Here is a 12,005-nt window from a genome sequence, read left to right on the forward strand (position 1 = left end):
TCGTCCAATTTGTCAGCTTAGCAAGTGAAAAGTATATCCGAGTGAAAACAGTGCTGATAATACTCTCACGAATTGTTAGAAGACGTGCTTTTGATCATCGATTGCTTAACAATCACATTCGTTCGACTTGAGCCATCAAGCTCGTAGTTTTCCTTCAAATCTTGAAAGCTCTCAGTGAGAACATCATAGGCTGCAGGACGCCCCGTAACTTGATTACTTCAACAGAAAGAAGAGCAGACAGCTCGACAAATATGTGAGGCGCAGAGAGCGCAAGGCGAGCCGCACACGTTTCGGTGGCTGAGAGAGGGCAGTTTTTGCTTCTGCATTTCCCAAGTAAGGACGCATGACAACAAGCGATCGCGGTGCTCATCTACGACACAGTGGTGATGAGTTTTCAGTACGTGTTCTTTTGAACGAGCAATGAGGTTGCCGCCTTGGACAGCTGACTGCATGCTCTCATTGTGCCACGTGATGAGAATTCACCAGGCTCGTTCAGTCATTAGTCACATTCCATCGTTTGCCATAAGCAGACGCTGCGAAGTGATGTGGATATCAGTTCCCAGTCTTGTGGAAGAGGAGGAAAAGAGCACACGAGGGCTCGTCCGGGAGTTGAACCCGGGACCTCTCGCACCCTAAGCGAGAATCATACCACTAGACCAACGAGCCACAGCAGCACTTTCCATTTCAATCTGTCAGCGAGCTTGAGGATGGGGAGAGGCGCCATTCGCTCGTCCAGTCAGACCTTCATCAATAAGTCAAGAAAGCTGCAATTACACGACTGCCTTGCAGACGAAGGGCAGTGAACTGTGCCCGGTAAGAGGGGAACAAGCGGCACTAGGTGACGCCGAGGCATAAGTCCCAGCGAGGGGGGTTGGCTTGTATGGTACAGCGCTTGCTTTGCATGTGGGAGATAGCAGGATCAATTCTCGCATCCTCCAGGTGTGTGCTTAGAGCTTGATGTGCCGAAAGGTGTCCTTTAGCCTGTGGTCCCGCCTTACATGGAGAGCATCATGCAGCTGTCAAGCGTTTCGCAGCCACGCCCCCTTTTCATCTTCTCTCTGGCTTAAGCGTCTCCGCCACTCTCTCTTGACATTTCATGTCAGCTTGTCAGAAGTCCGAGTGACATTTTTAGTGGCTGAGTGAGGGCAAGATGCTGAAGCAGAGAGGCCACTTCAGCCAGAGAGACTTGTGCTAGGTGAGATCTGAAAGACGGACTCGCAACAGAAACAGACCAAAAATGTATCGGTGAGATCCAAAGGCAAATGCAACATTCAGCAGAGGGCGTCTAAAGATTAGGGAACGGGCGACTGAAATCCATGTGAGGCAAACTTTCCGGTGTGTGTACAGCAGCTGGGCTTGTTGGCGTAATTGGTAGTGCGTCAGTCTCGTCATCTGAAGGGCCTGAGTTTGATCCTCACACGGGGCAGGGCTGCTTGCTCTTTTCAAACACTTGCGGCAACTGTTCGCTCATAACCACGTCTGGAATGCGTGACCTTTACACGGGCGAGAAGCAATGCCGCATCCCTTTTCTAAAGAACATTCACATTCAGAAATAAGTCAAGAAATTTGCCATTACTTTCGCTCGCACTGCTGTCAGTCTGCCCATGTTGCCAAAGAAAGATTCTTTCGGCGTCACCATGATAGAACAGCGATCACTTGAAAACAATGTTCCACACTCCGTAAGCAAGAACTTCAGTGTTTGCAGTCACCCGATATGCCAATAGTCAAAGGAGCGCAAAACACGAAGCGTCAAAAGACAAGATGAGTTGATGGAAAGAGCGTTGAATTGATGAGCACAAAAGTTCAGCTCGTACAAAAGGCAACGAAGGTCTAGGCGTTGTCATCGCATTTCAAAAGACTGCCTTGCAGACTAAGGGCAGTGGGATGTTGCTGTTTTGAGACGGAGGCATTGGGATGGTGGGCCGAGATCTATTCTTCTTAAGGAATTCTTCATCGTGAAAGATCGGTCCACAGGTCATCCAACGAACTCAGGGAATCATGTGCTACTGAAGAGAGTGAAGTGCTGAAACACATGACATGCCCCCTTGATCTCACATGCACAATTCTGCTGCAATATACACAGCTACCGTCCACACCAGGCAGTGGGGCTTCAGCAGAATCTGCTACGCCATCTGCAATTACATATCCAGCTGCACACATATACATGGCCCTTCTGTCCTTTTCAGGATCTCAAAAAAAAGCATAGCGTGGTTTTCCTGCCACATGATTGACCTCATCTCCCTCAGAATGTGCCCCGCCACATTCATTGCTGAAGCAGGACGGAGGCTAACGGACATGTCAGAACAGTGAGGTTCAACGATCTCTCCAAAATATTGTGGTTGTAGTGGAAGAGATATGTTTTAAATTGTACCTTGGTATTTTAAACTCTCTCTAGAATGTTATCCATTTCTATTTTGTTTTGACAGGAACTGTTAAAAGGCTAATGACACTAGATGAAAAGAGAAGAAAGAAAACACAACGTTTCAGCTGTGGAGCCTTCTTCAGGTGTGAGGGCTCCACGGCTGAAATGTTGTGTTTTCTTTCTTTTCTTTTAAGCATGGAATAGACCTATTACTTGTTCCTTTGCAGCCTACACATGGTGATGCAGCTCCCCACCTGAACTGCTAATGATACTAGATGCCTGGTAGTTTGTGGTACTTGGTTATTGTTTTATGTTTGCTCAAACTGCATATGTGTTGTAGCAGCGAGGCTTATTAATAAGAAAGAATTAAGTGTTCTGAGCCTTCCCAAATGAGGCCCCATCTCTGTTCATCTCTGTGGTGCAGCCACAGAGAAACTATTCATGCAGGCTGATTTAAGGTTTCCTTTGATAAGGGACAGCTCCCAAAGGGGGATGCACTTAGCTAAGCCTGGCTATCCTGATCAATGGTCATCCATTGGCGCCTATCTGTCTAGGGAGTGCCAGATGGACATCTGGACTGCATTCCTAGGTGTCAGGAGTAAATGACTCATATCTCACCTTGATCAACCAATCAGGGACTGGTAGGGCAGAGTAACCCACATGGGACTCTGATGCCCATGGAACTTTCACCAATCAACGAGCTGAAGTTCCTCCAGGTAAAAACAAGAAACACAGAGAGCCTGTAGTAAGATTCAGGAGAATTCTGTGGACTTTTCTAAAGGGAATTCAAAGGAGAATTCCAGGGCAGGACGGCCCAGGAGCAGAAGGCTCCCAAGGGCAGGACATTCTCGCAGAGCGCCTCCTGACCATCCTGAGACTCAGCCCAGACAACCACGGAACGGCCAGTGTGTCCGAGTGCCAGAACTTTCCTTTGTTCTAAGAGTCTAGAGCGGAGGTTGCCAGAGAGTAACCAGAGGATCCACCCGAGGTTAGCACCAGTAGCAGGCCTCGTGAACAGGTTGGAACTGTGGACAGCTGAATCACTATTCAGAACTAGCGCTTCATCAGGAACGAACTGGTCTTCTTCCTGACTTGCTGGGACCCACAGTCATCTTTTCTCCTGTGCGCAAACTTTGCTAGTTAAAGCCAACACTAACTAGCCGGTCAGTGAGCATCAGCAGCGCACCGTCGCAAGCCGCACAGCACAGCCTGGCACCGAGCCAGAGAGTGCGGATTGGACAGCAACAGCCTGCAACTGTTTCTTTGAGTCTGCAGGATATCTGAATCCCCAGAGATTGGATGAGTATTCAACTTCACTGCATTACTGCTCGAGAATTCAATTGTTATCCCAACCAGTTGATATCAATTTAATTCCTAAGAGTTATGTACTTGTTTTGAGTATCTAATGTAGAAGTTATAACCAAGTTCATTTACGAAACGGTCTAAATGAATGATATATTGAACGTATGTCCTTTTGATATGTGTAACACTTTGTAACTGATTGAATATATACCTTTTGTATTCTGATAACCCTCTCGATAAGATCTGTTAGGTTTATATGCATATTCTATGTATTAATAAATGTATCCTCGTGTATTAGTACCTGTGTGTGTGCGTTGTTTGAGTTATGTCGCATGGTTGGATTCTAAAGCCATCAAAAGAATCAATTTTGTGATTTACTGCTACAATTAATAATTGTCCCAGTAAATGCCCAAACCCTACAGAACTGGTGCCTTCAGAAAGCACACTACAGTGTGATTGCATATTTTTGTGTATTTTCATATGTTAATATTTAATTCACTCACATTCCTGTATGCTTGGAAGGAAGGCAGATTGGATTTGGCACAGGACGCCTGCTCATATATGTTGATCTTTGTTGGGCTGGAAAAACAATGATAAAAAGTGAATGAAAAAAGTTGTTTTTTTTTCTCTTTTAAAGGCTGTGCTGGACTGTACCACTATCATAGAAGATTTTTTTCAAGACACATCGCAGTTCCATAGTAGAATTTATCAATAGTAGAATTCCATAGGACATTATTTATCAACATCTAACATTACCCAGTGTGAGACTCTGCCAGTAAACCTCAGAGCATTGAGTTCTCCACTGGTGAAGATGGCTTTCTGAAGTCATGAAATCCACTGCTGGGATGCCTGAGAGACAGTGATTGAATCCTGTCTGGAATTAGGCTCTCTGTTAGTGTTGATCTGTGGGAATTATGTGGTAAAAAGGGAAAACTCCTTTACTTTAGTCACTTTGAAAGTTCAAATGTACAGATCTTCAGAAACCCCAGTCTGAAGGATGAAGCAGGTTCTGCTCAAGGAGTTGCCTACGTTTTGCTCCATTCAATCCAAGCAGATAGTCCAACATTTGCCTTCTCTTGGCCATGATTACACTGCCCTTTCTTTCATCTTTGTACTTCTACAAAGATTTCAGGACTCTTAATCCACCATAATATCAGAAGCCAAAATTAACCTTCTAACATGTACAAATCATTTGCAATGAAAGGAGGTGGAAGGGTTTAAGAATGTTTGTAAGACCTGGTTGATTACCACACATGGACATACTTTGTTCTCAGTTTTTTTTCTCTTTGAAAGGCTATAGGAGGGGTGTGATGGACTGTACCACTATCATAGAAGATGTTTTTCTTCTAAGGACACTTCTGTAGCTGCAAGGCGTATTTAAAATACAGGAATTAAGTTTGCTGCTCCCTTGCCAGTCCCTCTCTCCCTCATCTCAGTGCAGCTGGATACAGAGAGGCCATTCCATCTGGTTCACATTTAAGGTGTTTTTCTAGCTGATAGAGTTTCCTGATAAGGAACAGCTCCCAAGGCTGAGATTCACCAGCCACCCTAATAAATGGTCATCTCTGGTGCCTTACTGTCTGGGAGATTCCATGGGAGAGTCTCATCCCAAGGTTTACAACCCTAAAGTCAGAGGTCATTGTTACTCATCCTCCACCTCAATCAGCCAATCAGGAACTGGAAGGGCAGGGTAACCCCACGTGGGTCTCAAATGCCCGCGGAACTTTAAGCCACTGAACTACCGTAGTTCCTCCAGATAAAACAGGCAGCACAATGCCCAGAAGGTGCCCCTCCAGGATGTTCTCAGACTCAGCTCGGACAATCACGTGACGGCCAGTGTGTCCGAGTGCCAGGACTTAACTTTGTTTTAAGAGTCGAGAACGGAGGTTGCCCACGCATAACCAAAGGATCCGCCCGAGGTTAGCCCAGCTGACAGCCTCGTGAACCACCGTTACTCCACCGCCAAAGCTCGCCTGATCAGCGAGTGAACTACGGTTGGAGCTGTCGACAGCTGAATCTCAGGATTCAGGACTAGCGCTACATCGGGAACGAACTGGTCTTCTTCCCATCTAAAGAGTGTGACTTGCTTGGACCCGCAGTCACTTTCGATGTGCACAAGCTCTGCTAGTTTCAGCCAACACTAACTAGCCGGTCTTCAAAGAGCATTAGCAGCGCATCGCAGCAGGAATCTCTCCCTCCTCTCCTTCACGCCAGCCACTCCGGCCACTGCCTGGCACCAAGCCAGAGAGCGCCGATTGCACACAGCAACAGCCTGCCACTGCTTCTTTGTGTCCGTGGGAGATCTGAATCCACACAGATCGGATGAGTATTCAACATTCTGCATTACAGCTCGAGAATTCAATTGTTACCTCAACCACAATTGATATCAATCTAATACCTATGAGTGATGTACTTGCTTTTGAGTATCTAGTGTCGAAGTTGTAATCCCAGTTCATTTACGAAACAGTCTAAATGAATGGTATACTGAATGTATGTCCCTCTTGGTTTGGAACTCTTCGTGATTTAATATATACCTTTTGTATTCTGCTAACCCACACTCTTAAGATCTGTTATGTTTATATGCACATTTTATGTATTAATAAGTGTATTAGTATCTGTGTGTGTGCGTTAATGAGTTAACCTGCAAGGTCGGTTTTCTAATAGCCATCAAAGAATCATTTTGTGACTTACTGCTACAATTAATAATTGTCCAAGTAAATACACAAAACCCCTACACATGCATGGAAACCAATATTTACCTGCTAATCCAGAATGCAGCAGAGAACAGTTGGACAGAAGGTTAGTATTTGTCGATACTGCATCACAGAGGTCAGTCTCTTCCCCCTCATTATGCAGGCTGGCTTGTTCACGATGAACTGTCCTCCAGTGACAGTCAGCTGCAATCACTGAGTCAGAGATGGTGTTGATACACTGATGGCACTTTGGCTGATTTGGTTAACATGCTTTCCTCTTAAACAGGAGATGCTGAATTCAAATCCCAACAGTGCTTTTCTTCCTGTCTTGTCTTACAAAATGTATCACTATGGATGATTATGTACAGCTTGATTTTGTTTAATGCAAGTTTTCATTTTCTTTCTTGAACAACTTGCTTTTCATGAAATTCATACAGCTTGTGAAAGATGAAATACAAATCTTGCCTTGTATATCGCAGGCTGGTAAGAAAGAAGCATTATTTTCTTTTTTTTAATCAGAAGCTTGCAAATGGAGAAAAGGGACACACGTAAGTCTCTGTTAATTGAAAGGTTAGTGGTTTGAGCCCACCCAGAAATGCACTTCTCATTATTGCAATGTAAACCTCATCTCTACTTATTTGGATTTCTTAGCAAAACCTTAACCCACTTCATATTTGCGGGAAATGTGATTCTTTTGTTAAACAATTAAGTATGTAAGTCAATATCACTGGGAATGGCCAATAATGACCATAATTGAAGGACGTCATATTCAGCCATGGACTTTGATCTTCGAATGGCTGGCAGGAGAATTAATTTATGCTCTCGTTGCACCCTTAGTCAGAATATTTAAAAATTACAACACAGATTTGTCCTTTTTTGACAAGCAAAAAAGGACAGTTGAACAGCATGATTATGTTAGGACCATACATTTGTATTTTAATAGTTTTGTATATTTATCTTAATTTTAATATACATGTAACAATAAATGGTGTTCTATGTAAATACATTTTGTTGTATTTTATCATATTTTAGCGGAGGGCACAAGGTTGTCTATTATACCTTGCGAAACTTCCAAGACAACTATAACAGAGACTTATATTTTAAGAAAATTTGCTTTAAAAGAATTTGTACGATATCATCCCTCAATATCGATGTTCAAATGAAGGATTTGAAGAAGCAACAGCGATAGGAAAGTACATTGATCTTGGACCAATGTTTGCATTTGAACAATCCTTCCTGGAAAGGAGGTATGTTTTGAGTCTCTTGATGATGCTCTTCCGGAAAAAAAAATGTGCAAATTTGTTTCAGATGTATTTTCAGATAAAATTATAAAATTATAAAATCATCGAAGAGAAATTTGATCAGTTGAGTCCAGTCAAAACTTTCGACATTTTATATGATGACAGGACGTACATTTAGGAATCAGTACCGATAACACCGCTGCTATTGATGGAATAGAAATAAGTGATGTATTGGCAGTTTTATCTGAGGCAAGAAGTACTAGAACACCTCCTATAAAAATGTTAGGATTCAGAGCAAGAAATATTTTTTCACCTCACCCAATGATATTGCATTAACGAGGCTGAAGCTGGCTTCTTATTCGCCAGCTTCTTCTTCTGCCTTAAATGCTGCTGCTGTGATATTATGCCGGCTTTCGCCTGTAGATGGCTCTCTATAGTAATTCTTAAAAGTATTAATCGGGATGGATTACTGTACTTATCCTCAGTAAAGGGGAATATGTAAGTAGTGACTATCCAAATAGCATTTTTGTGTGAAACACATTTCAGAAAATTGTAAACCAATTTTCAAAACTCACAATAACACAAACACAATATGTAAATAAGACAAAGGCAAAACATAAGTTCACAGGCACTTTCTGCATATTTACCACAACCTTGCCTTCTGATCATAAAAAGTCTTAAAATCTTACATTTTACAAGAAATTTTAATATAAATGGGACATTTAGAACATGGCATATGAGAATATATGGTTAACCAAGGATAAGCAAAGGGTGATGGTGTAACGAACAGTTCTTTCCGGGCCCTATGCGGACGACACGATCCAGAATGGTGAAGACACAAGGGGAAAAATAGTCATGCAGGAAAAGGGTCTGGAGACGGGGGGCATGTCAATGCAGTGCAGGTGTCCAGGGGAAGTGAGTCCAGGCGAACAATCCATGTAGGAAATCCAAAAGAGTAATCCGAGACAAAGAGTAGAGTCCAAGGCCAGGGGATCCATCCAGGGAGTTAAAACACGAACCGGGTCGGAACCGGCGAGAGGAACCAGGAACTAGGAACAGAAAGTTAAAAGCATAACGGAGCCAGACGCAGCAAGACCCCGGGCTCTCATGATGTGGAAATCAATGAGGAACCCGGAGTGAGGTCCGCGTCTGGCTTTTAAGGGGGAACGGGAATAGGGATCAGGTGCAAACAATGGGAGGGAACGAGGAAGGGCAGGAGCTCCCTTAAGAGGAGGGGTTAGCGATCCTGACAGATGGCACTTTCTGCTTATTGCTATAAACCTACCCCCTGGTTATAAAAACATCTCAAAATTCTGACACTGAGGTGTGAGAGACAATGGAACAGACTATCAAAATCCTGAACTTTAGGATATTTTACTGTAACATTTTTTAAATATGACCCTCGGAACAAAGCATGAGAGAATGCATTGGAAATGCACTTTCTACTGTATTTATGGCCCTCCCTCTTGATTATGAAAATGTCTCAAAATTCTGACACTGAGGTGTGAGACACAATGTAACAGGCTCTCTTAATCCCGAAATACAAGAAATTTTACTGTACCATTTGAACATGGCATGTCCCTCCTTCCTCATTACCAAAACATCTCAATGTTCCAACACTATTTACATTTGTAATTACAACACTTCACTGTTGCATTTCTGAGTTGTGACATTGTGAACATGGCATGTTAAAGTATATAGAAAATCTAGATCAGAACAGGCTAAATGCAATTCATAGTGATTTATCATTTTCTTACTTTCTAAATGAAAAAAAAAATTCAGTGATTATGACATTTCGGTATGACATAAAATATGCTTCAATGACAGAATAAATAATCATGGAAAATATACCCACAGTGGACATTCATATTTGTGATTATAGGAATGTTAAATATCAGGTGAGTAGCTGCGTTAGCATACGTAGGCTGCAAATGAACAAGTAAAGGTTTGTTCCATGCTGAAAAGATAAGAAAGGAAACACAACTTGTTGGCCGTGGAGCCTTCTTCAGGTGTGAGAAAGACAGGGCAGTAAGCAAGGATAATTTTCTCTTTATCTTTGCTTACTGCAGTTTATCTTTGATGACAACATCAAAGACATTAAGTAATTTTTACCGCTAACAGCTCAACATCATCTTCCTTTTATATCTAACCTCATCAGATCTCTCAACTCCCAACTCTTCCAGTTTCTCACTTCAGAGAAGGATAAAAAACTCAATCGTCCTCTACAGAGAAAAACCATCCACACCCCTACCACCTCCACCAATCCTAACCTTGTTGTTACTGTACCCTCTGACCTTTCCCTTTCACCCCTTTGCATCCTCAGCTAACATATTTTAATATTACAACACAATTACAATAGATTGTATTAATGTTTAAAATTAAGTTAAATATGTCAAAATATCAAAATCCAACTGCACAGTGCTAACGTAACAATGCTTGTCAAGTTCTCAAACAAATCTGCATTGTATTTTTAAAATATTTCAGCAGAGGATGTGATGGGAGTATAAATGATGATTCGACGATCATTTTTCTTGTGTGAATATGGTTTTCTGGGGAGTTGAGATGTTGGGCATTATTGGACATTTTTGACACGTGTTGAACACTCGAATTTCCTGCAAATATTAAAATGGCTATGGTTTTGCTGAGAAATCCAATCTACCTATGCGAAGACAATGTTTACATTGCAAAAGAAACCCAGCCCTGGGTGGACTCGAAACACCAACCTTTCGGTTAATAGCCAAACGCACTAACTGATTGCGCCACAGAGACTGGCTATTGGGTTCTCGAATCACAAGTTTCTGGTTAAAAAAAAATCTCTTACCATTCTTTATGCCAGCCGGTAATATTTCTTCTGCACTGATAACCAAGAATTGAATTTCATGCTTTGCAAGCTGTGTGAATTTAATCAAAAGCAAGTTTTCCAGAAAGGAAATGAACACCTGCATTTAACGAAATCAAGCCCTTTGTGAGTGACCAAAATGGTACGTTCTGTACTACAAGACAAGAAGAAATACACAGCTGGGATTTGAACCTATGTTCTTTTGTTTAATAGAAAGGCACTTTAACCAACTAACCTATGGTGACAGGACACCTGGCCCCTTTTACAGCCACTTGGACACACCGCTCTGAGACATCTGCGTTCAGAAAGCGCTGAACCTGCTCTCAGAGCAAATTGCCTCTTTTACATACAGTAGCAGCCCCGACACTGAGAAACGAAGAGAACTGGCTTTTATCTGGCATTTTTCATGTCCAATGCGTTTGACATCTCCCAAGGGCGACAGAGTTCTTTTGCAACATTATTTCTTCTTCTTTTTTATTTCTGTACGCTTTGATAAAAAACGAGAAATCGTGCAAGGGAAAAATGTTTTTTTTTTCATAGAGAAAACGTGGACCAGGAAGTGTTGTGTTGAGAAGAAATGATTTAACATGATACGTGACCTAATTTATCGGAGCAAATGCTCACCCAGCAAGGTCTGGAGAAGTTGGAGAGTCTGGTGGATGTGATAATTATACGGTGTTGTGGAAGAAAACAGTCTTTATTTGAATTCTCAATCAATCAGAATTTCAGTGCGAAACATAAACCCTTTGTCTGATTTAAAGAGATGATATTTTAAAACTCATAAAAAATCAGAAAACACGTTTCTCACTTTGAAATTTTAGACGTGGCGGTGTATTACTAGTAGCGGTGCTGAGCACACTATGGGGAAATTCAGGTTTTGTGAAATACCAGTGGTTTAATAAATAACGCATCTGATTTCGGATCATAAGATTGTAGGTTCGACTTCTACCTGGCTCGTGTAAATTTTTTTCAAGCTCCTCAGTAATAGATATCTATTATGTAATGAACCGCACCTGAAAGCAAACGTTGGGTCTGTTTCCTTTGTTTTCCAGCATGAAATAGCAAATCGTTACAAAAAGCACCTGCTAATGTCCAATACCGTTTTTTTTTTCAAATTACATTTTCAGGCTTCAGACACTATTTAATAAAAGAAAAGTGTCCGAAACTCCCTAACGTTCAGGTTTGCTTGAACCTATATTTAAAAAAATATATATATCTGAAACTTCCAGGATTCCATTCTCTGATGTACAGTAGCTGTCTCTAAAGTCAGACATGATGTCTAGCAGATGTGAACTGTGCCTTTTCTCTTGTGTTCAAGGCTACTTGCTGTATGAGCTCCACACTGTGTGTCCTGTACTGCTCTATTTTGTTTAGATTATCTATGTGGTGTACAGATAGAACTCAACTGCATGGTGTGAATTCCGTGTTCAGGACCAGCATAACCTGAAAAGCTAACAGCTGACCTCAATGTGATTTGAACACGCAGCCTTCTGATTTGGAGTCAGATGCACTACCGTTGCACCACGAGGTCACAGCTGCAGTGCTTTTGAATTCCCCAAAGGAGACAA

General features: G+C 42.1%; 1 non-coding gene across 1 annotated transcript; it reads right to left on the minus strand.

Moving 5' to 3' along the window:
- Positions 1-594: 594 nt before the first annotated feature.
- On the minus strand, positions 595-666 carry trnap-agg (transfer RNA proline (anticodon AGG)). Its single transcript has one exon. It is a non-coding gene; the product is annotated as a tRNA-Pro (tRNA).
- Positions 667-12,005: the final 11,339 nt, after the last annotated feature.

This window comes from Lepisosteus oculatus, chromosome 14, assembly GCF_040954835.1.
Source record: "Lepisosteus oculatus isolate fLepOcu1 chromosome 14, fLepOcu1.hap2, whole genome shotgun sequence".
Classification (NCBI taxonomy): Eukaryota; Metazoa; Chordata; class Actinopteri; order Semionotiformes; family Lepisosteidae; genus Lepisosteus; species Lepisosteus oculatus.